General features: G+C 43.8%; 1 long non-coding RNA gene across 2 annotated transcripts in view; it reads left to right on the top strand.

The window, feature by feature from the left end:
* LOC136624567 (uncharacterized) overlaps positions 1–15485 on the top strand; it is a 45362-nt gene extending 29877 nt beyond the window's left edge. Inside the window, exons 1-2 of one of the 2 annotated variants that reach the window (XR_010792352.1) lie at positions 3763–3935; positions 15347–15485. This is a non-coding gene — a long non-coding RNA (uncharacterized lncRNA). Of the gene's footprint in view, positions 1–3762; positions 3936–15346 lie in introns of those variants that run through there. The other variant, XR_010792351.1, reaches the window with a different exon arrangement.
* Positions 15486–15847: the final 362 nt, after the last annotated feature.

Raw genomic sequence — 15847 nt, 5'->3', positions numbered from 1 at the left:
AAGAGGGTCGCTGCCTGGCCCTGCCAACCCTCTGCAGTGTGTGCCTCCGGTTCCTCCTCATGGCAGATGCACTTATAAATAGACATGAGGGTGGTGTGGCTATGAGGCCAGCGTGTGGCATGAGGGCATCTGAAGGCTGCGCAGGGACACTTTGGTGTGCGCTGTGGACACTGGGCCGTGCGGGGGGGTTGGGCAGCATGTAACCCAGGAGAAGTGGCAGCAGAGTGTCATGCAGGCAGTGATTGTGCTTTGTTGGAGGTAGTGTGGTGCTTAGCTAAGGTATGCATTGCTAATGAGGGCTTTTCAGAAGTAAAAATTGTTGGGAGGGGGGGGGGGCACTCTTGCCGCTATTGTGGCTTAATAGTGGGACCTGGGAACTTGAGATGCAGCCCAACATGTAGCCCCTCACCTGCCCTATCCGTTGCTGTGTCGTTCCCATCACTTTCTTGAATTTCCCAGATTTTCACAAATGAAAACCTTAGCGAGCATCGGCGATATACAAAAATGCTCGGGTCGCCCATTGACTTCAATGGGGTTCGTTACTCAAAACGAACCCTCCAGCATCGCGGGAATTTCGACTCGAGTAACGAGCACCAGAGCATTTTGGTGCTCGCTCATCTCTAGTGTTGTCAATTGAAAGTTTTCTGCTCCTTTGCATTTAACACGTTGAGTGTCAAGTGAAACTTGGTTACATCTCTGTCCTCATCAATGATATTCTGCATATTTCTCCCATCGATTACATTTCCATCTGGATGTAAAAACCACATAAATTCACACGAGTTAAATACATCCCAGCATACGACTAAATCCCTGCCTCCTACAGCGATGTGACACGACTCACATATAGACTATTGATCTCTATGGAAAGATGCTGCGCAGTGCAAAGCCGTTTGGAAATCTATCATAGGGCAAAAGAGCAGGTTCTATCAGTGTATGCAATGTCTGTCCATAGAGATCAATTATCTCCACAAGCTTCCATCTCCCTCCGCTCATTGCCGATGTGAAGTGTTTGATCGGCTATCAGATGATACACATAAACTCAGTTCTACTTCCTGTTAGGGACATTTTTTGTTCAACTGATTTTTTTATTTTGGAAAAAAATTCTCGTTTTAAAGGGGTTGTCCCGCGAAAGCAAGTGGGGGTATACACTTCTGTATGGCCATATTAATGCACTTTGTAATGTACATCGTGCATTAATTATGAGCCATACAGAAGTTATTCACTTACCTGTTCCGTTGCTGGCGTCCTCGTCTCCATGGTGCCGTCTAATTTCAGCGTCTAATCTCCCGATTAGACGCGCTTGCGCAGTCCGGCCTTCTCCCTTCTGAATGGGGCCGCTCGTGCTGGAGAGCTGCTCCTCGTAGCTCCGCCCCGTCACGTGTGCCGATTCCAGCCAATCAGGAGGCTGGAATCGGCAATGGAACGCACAGAGCCCACGGTGCACCATGGGAGAAGACCTGCGGTCCACCGTGGGTGAAGATCCCAGCGGCCATCTTCGCAAGGTAAGTAAGAAGTCACCGGAGCGCAGGGATTCGGGTAAGTACTATCCGTTTTTTTTTTTAAACCCCTGCATCGGGTTTGTCTCGCGCCGAACGGGGGGGCTATTGAAAAAAAACAAAAACGTTTCGGCGCGGGACAACCCCTTTAAGTTAAATTAATACAAAGATAAAAATATCATCAGAAGTGATAAGCCTTTAAGTTATGATCCTCGGTTGCTGAAAACAAGACTCGGCTGTTTCTTAGTTACGTCTGTTTCTGGATAAGTTCGGTTACGACAAATTACGGTGACCATTTCTTCTCCTATAGAGCTATCACAAAGATTTTCACATTTTTAACCCCTTAAAGTATAACTAAACTTTTTAAAAAGTTTTGATATGTCATAGTGACACGCCAGAAGTTTTGATCATTGGAGCTCTGGATGTTGAGACCCCACCGATTGTTAAAACAAATGGACATAAGCACTTAGATGTGCCCTTTTGGCTGTCATTCGTTGACGTAGACTTTCTATGGAGCTCGTACACTGCTCTGAGCAGGTGCCGCTACTGCCAAATGGGCACATAGTGTTCCTGCCTATTCATTTTAGCATTTGGTGGGCATCTCAGAACTAAGAGCCCCACAGATCAAAACTCCCGACATGTCACAAGTTTTTAAAAAGTTTAGTTACCCCTTAAGGACGCGTTTGGTACTTAAAGGGGTTGTACCAGGATTACAAGTTACCCCTTTTCCATGGGATAGGGAATAATTTGCTAATTAGTGGGGATCTCACACCAATGAACGGAGGTCCGGTACCCCTTGTCCTCCTCACTGCGGACCTACTAAGGAGGAAATTGAATGGAGCAGCAGCCGCACAAGCGCATTGCCCCTCCATTTATTTTCAGTGGAACTGACAGAGACGACCGAGCAGCAAGCGCTTGGATCTTTCCATCAGCACCACTGAAATGAATGGAGTGCCGTCTGCACATGCTCAGTCTGCGCTCCATTCAATCTGACATCACTGCTGGTGGAAGAAGCATCCCATAGTGATGGGAGAGGGGTCATTAGACTCCTGTTTTCAGGATTGGTGGGTGTCTCAGCTGTGAGACCCCGACTGATCATAATGTTATCCCTATCATATGGATAAGGGCTAACTTACAATAACAATGCCTTTACGGAGGCAATTTTGGGGGGGCTTTCTAATCTCCACTTTTCAAAAGCCAAAACTTTTTAATTTCTCCGTCGATATACTGTACTGTAGCCATAAAATGATTTGTTTGTTGCAGGGTGAGTAGGGGTACAAAAAATACATTTCATTATACTTTTTTGGGGGGAAAGGCTTTTTTTCAGCGTCCTCTATGTGGTATAAATGACATAGTAACTTTTTTCTCCGGGTTGGTAAAGTTATGATAAAGTTATACATTTTCTTTTAGGTTTTTCTACTTTGCAGAATAAAACTCCTTCTTTGGCAAAAAAAAAATAGTTTTGGCATCGCTGCATTTAACGTACATTTACATCCTGGAGCGTTGGGGTATATATGCAGAGAGGTCGCCCTGCGGCCTCTCTGCATACACCGTGGGCGTCAGCTGTTTACTACTATCACCCCCCTTTTGCCATATCTATTATTAAAAAATCTAAATTATAAAATAAAAATACATATTTGGTATCGCCGCGTCCATAAAAGTCCGATCTATCAAAGCAGCACATTATTTACCCCGCACGGTGAACTTCGTGCGAAAAAAAAAAATAAAGAATGCCAGAAATGCAGTTTTTCACTCACCCTGTCTCCCAGAAAAAACGCAATTAAAAGCTAGCAAAAAGTCGCATGTATTCCGAATTGGTACTATCGGAAACTACAGGACATCCCGCAAAAAATGAGCCCTCACTGAACTATGTTTAAATAAAGGAGTTACGATTTTTTTAAAGGGGGGAAGAAAAAACGAAAATGGAAAAAAAGGGTCTGCATGAGTTAAATACTGAGTTTTGCGATGGGGCCCCACAAGTCTTATGTATGGCCTTGCTTGCTAGTCTATTTTAAGTCAGACAGGGAAGGTTATAGCCAGAATGAAAAGTATCGTACATCATCAGCTCGTCCATAAAAAGATCATAAATATTTGGGGTTTTACAAGTTTCTTATTTATCCTTTTTGTTACTTTCAGAAACACATGAAAACGACACTGAAAACTCAACATATAATCTTTATTTGGAAGAACAGTCCGTAAATTCCATGTAAAACAACATAAAAGTGTCCAGCGCATTAACATTATAGGCATAAATGAGGTCCTAAACTCCAGGGTGGTGGTCTGTGCTGAAGAGGTGTCGCTGATACTGGAGCAGCCAAAAAGGCGAATGTTTAAGGCTGCGCTCAACTCCGCGAGAGATCGTAAAACTCCGCATCACATATGGGAAAGTGTTAATAGACTCAAACCGAGTGCAGGAATACGGCAGTACGCTTCATCATTGTAAGAGGATAATACTCATACAGCAATGACAGTGAAATCACCAATCCCACACAGACTCGCCTTTATTACGTCTATCCAGTGTGAATGTAAAGATTTCATAGTCCAAGGGGCAGTTATGGACCACTGGCTATTTAGGACTCAGCGGGGGCCAATCTCATCTCATCGATGAAATCGCCATGTGAAGAAGGAAATGGACCCTAAAGAGTAGATGCACTTTTGTACAAACTTTTGACATGTCAAAAGTTTGAGTTTGGGGGTCGTGCTGCGAGACCACCAATGATCGCTGAAAGAGGGAAGCTGCAGCACTGAGCCAAACGCTGCGCCCCTTCAGCTGGCTTCGTTGTTTGCTGGCTCCTCTCAGCAGCTGAAGACGAACACATAGAGGTCTACAGAAGAGATCTGAAGGGGCATGGCGCTCTGTCGAGTGCTGCAGCCTCTCATTTCAGCGATCATTTGTGGTCTCAGCAGTGGGACACCTATTAAAGGGGTTTCCGGGACATAAAAAAAATAATTAACCCTTTTCAATCCACTGTCTGACGTCTGAAGACATTACAATTTAAGGCTGTACAGCTCCGATGTTGGAAGACGTCCATCTGGGTTCTCTTACTGTATATTGCCAGCCTCTCTGCTGCCGGAGCCTATCCAACGTGTCACCTTGTGCAGTACTGGCTTTAGCCAGCAGATAGCGCCATTGTATTACAGCAGAAGAAGAGTAAGCCCCCTAGGAAAACCAGGATACAAATTGTATTGGAAAGGGTTAAATGCGTTTAAAATGAAGAAAAATGAAATACTCACCTATGCCAGCAGTTTCCTGCCCATGGTGCCCGCTGCATGTAACCCGGAAGAAGTGGTGGGCAGTCAGCTGCAGTACATTGTACTCAGCCACTCATGGGCTTCAGTGGCCATAGAAGAATCACAGCTGAAGCCTGCGAGTGGCTGAGCACAATAAACGGCACGTGAACGTCTGACGCTACTTCTGTGCTATCGGCGGCGGGCATCGGATGGGGAGTCGCTGGGATAGATGAGAATTTTTCTTCATTTTAAGTTAATCAAAACTTTTGACATGTAAAAGTTTTGTAAAAAGAGCAGTTACTCTTTACAGGGAACGTCTCATCAGAAAATGATCTATTGCAGGGATCCCCAACCACCGGTTCGTGGTGTTTACTGCCGGTCCGCGGCACTGCCGGGAACTTTTGTTCTAAAAGGAACAATTCCATGGGCCCTTCAGCAGCACTCTGCACTCTCACACTAACCTGCTATGCCAGCTATGGTCCTTGCTGGTGCGGAAGCAGCGCGCCGCAGCCAATCACAAGGCGCCTTCTTGAAGCGCTGAGGACTGTGGCGCCAAACAAGAGAGCGTCCCGCGAGTAGGAGGAAGAGCCGCCTCTGTGCAAGCAGTAGCCGCCACGCCTGTATACCTGTTAGGACCTAGGTCAGTTTTCAAGTTAATCCTGCCGGGGAGGAGGGGGGAGATAAATTATATGCTGCCCTATTTGTGTGCTGGGGGGGAGGATAGATTATATACTGCCCACTGCCCTATGTGTGTGCTGCCAGGACATTCTAAATGTCATAATTAAATAAGTATGCACTAAACTCCAACCCCCTTAATAACCCGCCCCATATAACCAAGGCCCCGCCCATGTCCCGCCCCACCCTGCCGGGCCTTGTAAAAATGGTCTTGCTTGAAGCCGGTTCCTGGTGCCAAAAAGGTTGGGGACCACTGATCTACTGTATAAATTTTTTTTTTTTTTTAAGCCCGTTTTGTAAGAATGTTTGTTGATTTTTTTTTATTTTTGTTGTCACAATCTATGTTTAAAAAAGTCCTAAAATCCTGCAGCCTCATAACAGTCTAATGCTTCCTGTTCTGTACAGAAAACTTCTCAGCCATTATCTGGATCACAGATGGGATTATAATGAGAGGAGACACCTATATATAGATAACACATGGTCCACCCTTGACAATATGTGATGTCACGGCTCACCTCCTCTCCCTCCCTGAACAGGTCACAGAGTACACGCAAAGCACTATTCCATAGAAGTCAATAGATAATGGTCATGACTGACCTCCTCCCCCTCCATGCACAGGTAACAGAGCATGCCCACACACTCTACCATAGAAGTTGATGGGTCAGCTTTTGTCCCTTGTGTCTATAGCCCATATTGCTGTAAAGCATACCGTGTTTCCCCGAAAATACGTTGTAGACCCTGTTTTATATTAATTTTGGGACCAAAAGAGGCTCGGAGTCTAATTTTCGGGGGGGGGGGGAGGGGGGAGGGGGGTTTGTGATTGGTTCAATGATATCATTCAATGAATGACTGTGATTGGTTAATTGAGCACAGGCAGTATTCTTGAATCAATCAGAAAAATTACTTGCTGGAGGCAGGGCATTCAAGCCCCGTCACCAACAAGAGATGCTCTGTCGGTATTGAGGTCTGCACGGAAGCCTGCCGGAGTGGTTGTTTTCTTGATAATTGCACAGCTGCATCTTCAAAGGCAGATGATTCTCTGCACATAGCTCTGTTTATCTTAAGATAGTCCATCAATTGTAGATCAGCAGGGGTCTCTGATGATGGACCCCCACTGATCAGCTGTTTGCTAGTCCAATGTGCTTTTGCACTGCCAATGTGCTTTTGCACTGAGCTAATTTATGCAGGAAGCAGACAGCTCCATTCCCATTGCAGTGGCCAGGCTTGGTATTACAAGCAAAGAACCAATACAATTCTGCAATACCAGCCTGGCCACTGCAGTGGGAACAGAGCTCTCTGCTTCTTGCAGAAATCAGCTCAATGCAAACCACAACAGCCTGGCAAACAGCTGATCAGCAGGGATCCTGTGCAATATATATCCTTGCTGATCTACTCTTGATGGCCTATTCTGCAGACAGACATATGGTAACATAGTTTGTAAGGCCAAATGAAGTCAATGTCCATCTAGTTCAGTCTGTTTATCCTCCTGTCTTGTTGATCCAGAGGAAGGCAAAAAAAAAGCAAGAGCAAAAGCCAATTAGCCCTTTTGGGGGAAAAAATTCCTTCCCGGCTCCCTAATGGCAATCAGACTGTTCCCTGGATCAACCCCTAATAGTTCCTACCTGCCTGTATACCCAGATTAACAATTAACCAAGGTTTATAACCTATAATATCCTTCCTCTCTAGAAAGACATCAAGTCCCCTTTTAAACTCCTCTATGGATTTTGCCATCACCACCTCCTCAGGCAGAGAGTTCCACAGTCTAACTGCTCTAACAGTAAAGAACCCCTTTCTGTGTTGGTGATGGAACCTGCTTTTTTCTAGACGTAGCGGATGCCCTCTTGTTACCGTCGCAGTCCTGGGTATAAACAGATCATGGAAGAGATCCTTGTATTGTCCCCTCAACAGTTTACAACAAGGACAAATAAACTGTGGCACAGGACTTTTCCTTAACATTAAACTTTGCTATATCCGTATAGCCCTAAATAAATCTCCATTCTCCATCGCTACCCCTGCCCTAAAATCCATTTTGAGTTCCTCCACAGTCAACCGCAAAATGATGGCACTAGCAAAAGTTAGAGTCATATTCAGGTTTATTCAACGCTTGAATTCCTAAACTTTTAAGAACACACAGAGCCGTCCTGATATTACTGAGATGCATTACATGGATCACTAGCGCCAAAAAGGCTTCACTTCAGCTGGAAAGGAGAAAATCTTATCCCGTGATATATTGATTTACATTTTTGACATTCATGACAAATCCCCAGATGCAACAATTTTGCCAATACAGATATAAAGCGTGGGCTTCATTTCCGATAAGTGTTGTGGTTGACTGCTAGGCTGCAGCCTGTCATTACTTCTGGTAGTTTTACACTCCCTATGGCCATCAGAAGCCGCCGCCGCTCACAGATAATTTTATAGTTGGACAATTCTTTTCAGATTTTAAATCAGATACAACAGAAGGAAAGCCAAGAGCTTAAAACACAAAATAACAATGTGGGAGCGGCGCTGTCTGCAATCCATGGAACTATTACTTTTAACCCTTTCAATAAAATTAAAACTGCGGAAAATGGATGCCCTAATGTCCATGAGATTGTTCTACCTTGAACCCTGATAGTGGCCATGGGGGAGATAGGAGATATCAGTGAGTAATGTCTATCTATCTATCCATCTATCTATCTATCTATCTATCTATCTATCTATCTATCTATCTATCTATCTATCTATCTATCTGTCTCATATCTATCAATCTCATATCTATCTATCTATCTATCTCCTATCTATCTATCTATCTATCTATCTATCTATCTATCTATCTATCTATCTATCTATCTCATATCTATCTCATATCTATCTATCTATCTATCTATCTATCTATCTATCTATCTATCTATCTATCTATCTATCTATCTATCTATCTATCTATCTATCTCCTATCTATCTATCTATCTATCTATCTATCTATCTCATATCTATCTATCTCCTATCTATCATCTATCTATCTATCTATCTATCTATCTATCTCATATCTACCTATCTGTCCATCTCTTCAACGCTATCTATGTCTGTGTATATACAAACAGTAGGTCACTATAGATGAAAAGACAGAGTAATTGACAGATACAGTCGATTTTATCATCTGTTTATGGCCGCCTGCAGACGGCCGGGTTGGATCCCGCTGCGAGAATTCTCGCAACAGGATGCAGATCCATGCCCCTGCAGAGGCCTGCGGCTCACCGGCTTCCCGGCGTCTTCTCTCTGCGCTGTGTGCAGGACATTACTGAATGGCTGTGATTGGTTTGAACGAATGCCAGCTATGATTCGATGGCACTTGATCCAATCACAGCACTCGCTTGCAGGAGGCGGGGTTACTCAAAACTCAGTTACCAGAAAGAAGAGAATCCTCGGTCAGGCTTACACGGCAACCTGCCGCATCGTCGGAGACCAGCGCGAGGACTCGGACGCCGCGGACTAGGTGAGTATATTCCCCCCTCCCTGAAAATAAGACACTGTGCCTCTTTTGTGGCAAAATTTAATATAAGACAGTGTCTTATTTTTGGGGGGAAACATGATAGATAGATAGATAGATAGATAGATAGATAGATAGATAGATAGATAGATAGATAGATAGATAGATAGATAGATAGATATGAGATAGATAGAAGATAGATATGAGATAGATAGATAGATAGATAGATAGATATGAGATAGATAGAAGATAGATATGAGATAGATAGATAGATAGATAGATAGATAGATAGATAGATAGATAGATAGATTAGATATTTTAATTTATCCAGTACAGAAACTGATATAAAATTCCCTTTGGCATAGAAAAGCTAAATAGTGATGTGGCAGCAGAAGAGTTAATCCAGCCATTAGTCATTTCTAATTAATGCTGGGTCTGAAGCCAAAAGCACCAACACAAACAGATACGGGAAGACAAATGTGGTGTACAAAATGCTCTTCTCAAGGTAACAAAGTTCATAAATTACAAAGTAGCAGGTTCCATGATGTAAAATAATAGAATGACCAAATATATCCTAGAGGGTGAAATACAATCAGATTGGATGTTTTGAAGATCTATTCTTCACACACCATTTGTAAAATTGCTTTTGGTGACTGAGTTTCTTATTGAGGTTTTATGGCTGCATTTTCGTTCTCAATGTCACCAGAAAACATTTCTGAACTTTTACACTGTAATTGTGTTGGGTAGATTGTTCCTTTGGTTTGTCTGCTCTACAGTCTGGGAGATTGGATTGCAAATTCTCCTGGAAGTCCCCTATTTTCATGAGTCAGCTTAGGAATTAAAATCGATTTGGGTTCCTGAGCGGCAATTCCATTTCAGTCCAATTAAAGTAGTTCCCAATTGAAGGGAAAATTATAGTCCCTCCAATGGGAATGTGAAAGATCACCGCAGCCGTACAAATCCACAGCACATGGGACAGAGCTGCTGCTGCCACAGAAATAAGCCCTTTTTTCTTAGATTTGTATGTAATAAACTTGGAGAGTTATTTGCTGCTTAAAGAGACAGTACACAGAGAGCAGCTTTTGTTATAGTTTTCACCTTTTTCACCACGTGGAGATTTTTGGACCCCGATGCCCGAAGGAAAATGTCACCTTTTTAGTTAAGAAGATTACATCGTGATGCCCTAATATGGTACTTTAAAGAAGTTTTTTTGTCCTATGTGATCTCTAAATATACAATCAATGGTCACTTTATTAGAGACCCCAATCTGGTAGCACATTGGACCTCTTTTGGCCTTCAGAACAGTAGCAATTCATCATAGCTAGAGATGAGCGAGCATACTCGCTAAGGACAATTACTCGATCGAGCATTGTCCTTAACGAGTATCTCCCCGCTCGGCAGAGAAGGTTCAGGTGCCGGCGCGGGTGACAGGTGAGTTGCGGCAGTGAGCAGGAGGGAGCGGGGGGGGGGGGGGGGGAGAGATCTCCCCTCCGTTCCTCCCCGCTCTCCTCCGCCGCTCCCTGCCCGCCCTGCCCGCTGCTGGCAGCTTCTCTCGAGCGGGCAGGTACACGCTAAGGGCAATGTTCGCTCGAGCAATTGCCCTTAGCGAGTATGCTCGCTCATCACTAATCATAGCGTTCATCCACAGATACCAGAGGACCCAGGATGTGCCAGAAAACTTTCCCTACACATTACTCCGCCTTCCAAATCTGACAGGAAGGGGTCATCGATTCGTGCTGCTTGTGCCAAATTCTAGCCTCCAACCAGCACAGGGCAACAGAAAGCTGGATTCATTTGACCAGGGGATCTTTTTCCATTGCTCAGTGATCCAAATTTCCTGCTCTCTTGCCCCTGGAGTTTTGCCTTTCTGACTCGGTACAATGCATTGGAACTGACATCTGCAGTAATGGCTCATCTGTGTTACGAAACAGCATGTTGTGTGCTCGGACATATTGGTGGGGGTGGCAGCATTATATTCAGTAGTAATTTTCTTGACAGCTCATCAAAACGATTCCTGACATCCTCCTCTGACCCCTTTTTATCAACAAGTTGCCTACAGCCATAGAGTTTCTTTTCACTTGATGGTTTTTCTCAATCATACCATTCTCTTTATACTCTCCCCAAAACGGCACAAGAAAACTCCACAAGATTGACAGTTTTTGAAAAACTGGCCCCGACTAGCCTTGCATCAATGACCAGGCCTTGTAGAAAGTCACAGTTAAGTCAATCTCAGGCCGAGCCACCAGTGTTAAGTTTTATGTAAAGGTTTTAGAAAATGCCATTGTCTCTGTCTACAATGTATAATTCATTCTAAATTATAACTGTTTCATCAGCCGGTCCCATGACAGTATGATTCTTTACAACAATGTAGTCAATTGAAACCCACTACCCACCATGAGGCAAGAGGAGTTTGCAGATGAACTTTGGAAATGAGCCCTCGGTTTACAGTCAGAGTAGTTACACTTGATACTCTTTTCAAGAATGTTTTCCCCAAGTGCCCTTGAAACCTTCTTACCTGAATTCTCTTTTTGTCCATTGACTACATAAAATACAGTAACTTCCAAGAGTGATGCAAACAGCATCAGCCAAAAGAACAATTATTTCTTGCTGCTCTCTATTTCAGACATGTCACATGTAATCCATTATTTGTCTGCTTTATTCGGACTGACATTTCATTAGCAAAACTCTTGCATATTTTGAAAAACATTTTATTAATTGGCCACAAAAAAGTGACAGAAAGTTGACAATTTGTTAATCTGCGGCCTCCTTGTAGAATAATGGAATAATTGGTGAACGCCGTACCTTGAACACTGCTCAAATTAGCATAATAATATAATAATGCAGAATGATGTGGTGTAAACCGGAAATGTAATTTCCTTCCACCGTGTTTTTATATTAATGTCTGATAGAGAATACAAATGTCTCTATTTAATGCGGCACTTTACATACTTCCTCATTCATGGATAGTATTGATCTAGTCAGGGGTATAGCTGTGGTGTGCAGAGGTTGTAGGTGTGCCTGGGCGAAGAGCCTGAGGGGGCCAAAAGGTCCCTATGCACCATATAAAGGGACCTATACTATAAAAGACACCTCATAGTTAGGGACCGACTTATATCATTGAAGCCTAAGAGCTTTGGTTTAACCCTCTGTTCCAAATATTGATGATAGCAAGTCTAAACACTATAAACAGAACAATTAATGATCTATGATTGTAAGCCGTATAGACTGTGGAACGTCGGAGCAGTTAGTGAGAGCAGCAGGTTCATGAGAATTCAACCAACAGTATGGCAAATTGGAGTTGCATTTAGTCATTCATTCGGCTCTTCATGACCAACTTTGACCAACTGTTGTATGCAATGGCCCCCCAGACCATTACACCAGCAGGGGGCAGTGTGCCGCTCCATAGCAAAGGCAGGATTGTGGTGCTCACCCCGAGGTCTCGAGACATGAACATGTCCGTCGTCAGTACCCCAGCTAAACCTGGATTCGTTGCTGAAGACAAGCTGGTTCCACTCCACAGCAATCTAGCTTCATTGCTCACGACACCACTGCTAACAGAGGTGATGGTGGGTGTCTACTAGAGATGAGCGAGCACCAAAATGCTCGGGTGCTCGTTACTTGAGTCGAACTTTCAGTGATGCTCGAGAGTTCGTTTCGAGTAACGAACCCCATTGAAGTCAATGGGTGACTCGAGCATTTTTGTATATCGCCGATGCTCGCTAAGGTTTTCGTTTGTGAAAATCTGCAAAACACAAGAAAGTGATGGAAACGACACAGAAACGAATAGGGCAGGCGAGGAGCTACATTTTGGGCTGCATCTCAAGTTCCCGGGTCCCACTATTAAGCCACAATAGCGGCAAGAGTGAGACCCCCCCCCCCCCCCACTGTCAGCGTAAAGATCGTTCTCCTCTGCCACAGCTGTAACAGCTGTGGCAGAGAAGAACGATGTTAGCCCATTGAATTCAATGGAGCCGGCAATACAGCCGGCTCTATTGAAAGCAATGGGTTGCCGGCATACGCGGGATGAATTGTCGGGAAGGGCTTAAATATATAAGCCCTTCCCTACAATTCATCCAGAAACGTGTAAAAATAAAAAATATATATATACTTACCTGGTCCCGGCAGAACGATGTTAGCCCATTGAATTCAATGGAGCCGGCAATACAGCCGACTCCATTGAAAGCAATGGGCTGCCGGCGATCGCGGGATGAATTGTCGGGAAGGGGTTAAATATATAAGCCCTTCCCTGCAATTCATCCAGAAATGTGTAAAAATAAAAAATATATATATTAGAGATGAGCGAACGCGTTCGTCCGAGCTTGATATTCGTGCGAATATTAGGGTGTTCGGGATGTTCGTTATTCGTAACGAACACCATGCGGTGTTCTGGTAAATTAAACTTTCTTCCCTGAGACGTTAGCGCTTTTTTTTGGCCAATATAAAGACAGGGAAGGCATTACAACTTCCCCCTGCAACGTTTAAGCCCTATACCACCCCCCTGCTGTGAGTGGCTGGGGAGATAAGGTGTCACCCGAGTATTGAAATCTGCCCCTCCCGCTGCTCGCTATGGATGCATTCTATATGCGCTCAATGGGGCCAGCGGCAGCAGCGCTGACCCCATTGAGAACATATAGAAGACAAATCCTTCTTCTCTGGCACAGCTGTAACAGCTGTAGCAGAGAAGAACGATGTTTGCCCATTGAATTCAATGGAGCGGCAATACAGCATGTTCCACTGAATGCAATGGGCTGCCGGCGATCGCAGGATGAATGGTCGGAAAGGGGTTAAATATATAAGCCCTTCCCTGCAATTCATCCAGAAATGTGTTACAATAAAAATATATACCGGCGTATAAGGCGACGGGGCGTATAAGACGACCCCCCAACTGTCACCTTATACGCCGGTAATACAGTGGAGCAAAGAATAAAAATCATTACTTACGTTTTTAGATGATCTGCGGCGCTCCTGCAGGCTGTCACTCCCTCCTAATCCACGGCAGACAAGCTTTCTCTATGAAAGGCTTTAAATCCCTGCCTCCAGGAAGACACGTGCCTTCAGCCAATCTGGAGTTTGCCCTGTCGCTGCTGGAGTACATCCTCCACAACAATTATTTTTTGTTTGGGGGGGTGTACTACAGACAGCGACAGGGCACTGCTATGGGCTCTAATGTGGCGCCAACATACGCCAACATTTTTGTGCGCCAATTTGAGGAGAAGTATATTTATACCTCCATATATGCGGCGTCGTTGGTGTACTGGGGTCGGTACATCGACGACGTGTTTGCTTTATGGAAGGGTTCGCTCCAAACATTACAGGAATTCCATACCTTTTTAAACGCTATTTACCCAGAACTTCAGTTCACTATGTCTTACTCCATTGTGGAAATCCAATTCCTTGACGTTTTGATTAAAAGACAAGGAATGGGATTGGTAACGGATCTTTACACAAAAAAGACAGATCGGAACAGTTTATTGCTCTATAGTAGCAACCATCCGGTCGCCATGAAGGACTCACTACCATGGAGTCAACTTTTACGAGTGCGAAGAATAGCACACGATCAAACCATTGATTTAAGATTGGATGAGATGTGTAGGAGGTTCCTAGATAGGGGATACCCTGCACCAATCATCACAAAAGCTGCCATACGAGCTAGGGCAATACCACAACAAGATCTTTTGACACCTAAATTAAAGAAACAGACAATGGACAGGATTCCGTTTGTCAGTACCTTTAATAGTCTTAGTGGAACCGTTGGTAACATTATCAAAAAACATTGGCCACTGCTGACATTAGATGGGGCTGTAATACCTGAATTTAAAAATAAGCCTATAAATGCATATAGAAGAGGTAGAAACATAGGCAACCAACTGGTCCACTCACACTTTGCTCCACACAAAACAGCCGTCCAGAGTTTCTTTAAACCCCCTAGAAAGGGGAACTTCCCATGCCTTGCCTGTAGTTGTTGTAACAATTTGGTGAGGGGTGACGAATTTCGGCATCCTCTCAGGGGCAATAGGTACAAGATACAGGGGAGATATACTTGTGCTTCACCATACGTGATCTACCTCATCACCTGCCCATGTGGTCTTGGGTATGTGGGTGAAACCACTATGGAGGTGAGATCACGTATGGTGAAGCACAAGAGTACAATTCGGACGGAAAATCTACAATTACCTGTATCGCGACATTTTTTGGAGGCTAAACACAACATCAGCCAGTTCAAATTTAGGGTCATTGATCATGTCCCCGTACTTCCACGGGGGGGTGATAGAGAATTTTTATTAAAAAAGCGTGAGTTAAAATGGATATACGAGTTGGACACCATGCACCCAAAAGGGCTTAATCAGGAGTACATTTTTCAGCCGTTCTTGTAAATCTTGTTACACACATCAGTATATGAATTGTACATATGTTTTATTAATGAATTTTTTATGGGTATATGTGTAATTGTATTCTTTTTGTTTTGTTTACACAGGTTGTTGGTCTCTCGCTGGTTCCCTCGCCACACGTCTGAGATATGACGGTCCATTATTTCATCATCTTGAAGAAAAAATATTGATTCATGCATAGTGATGTATAGTATCAATAAAATCACAATTTGACTAGGCAGTTAACAGTTGGTGTTCTGCTCTTTTTTATTGGTTTATACAATGGGTTAACATTGGACTATTCATACTCTATGGGTGAGAATGTATATTATTAGATAAGATAGCCTTTGTCAACGTGAATAGACCTGGAAGGGATGACTTTCTAGATGAATATGGGGACATTACTTGATAATACCAGTAGGTTGTTGATATACCCCTTTTTTATTAGATATAGAACATCACAGTAATGATAAAAGGTCATCTATATTATATTGGATAGATATATTCTCCCTGTGATAGGATGGAGGGCTGAGTCGGCCTTGAGCCTGATTCATGTGGGAATCGAACTTGCAACCTCCAGGTCGTAGGCGAGAGCTTACACTCTGCAC

The sequence above is a fragment of the Eleutherodactylus coqui genome, chromosome 4 (assembly GCF_035609145.1).
Source record: "Eleutherodactylus coqui strain aEleCoq1 chromosome 4, aEleCoq1.hap1, whole genome shotgun sequence".
NCBI classification, from domain to species: Eukaryota; Metazoa; Chordata; class Amphibia; order Anura; family Eleutherodactylidae; genus Eleutherodactylus; species Eleutherodactylus coqui.
This window is presented reverse-complemented; position numbering and strand designations above follow the sequence as displayed.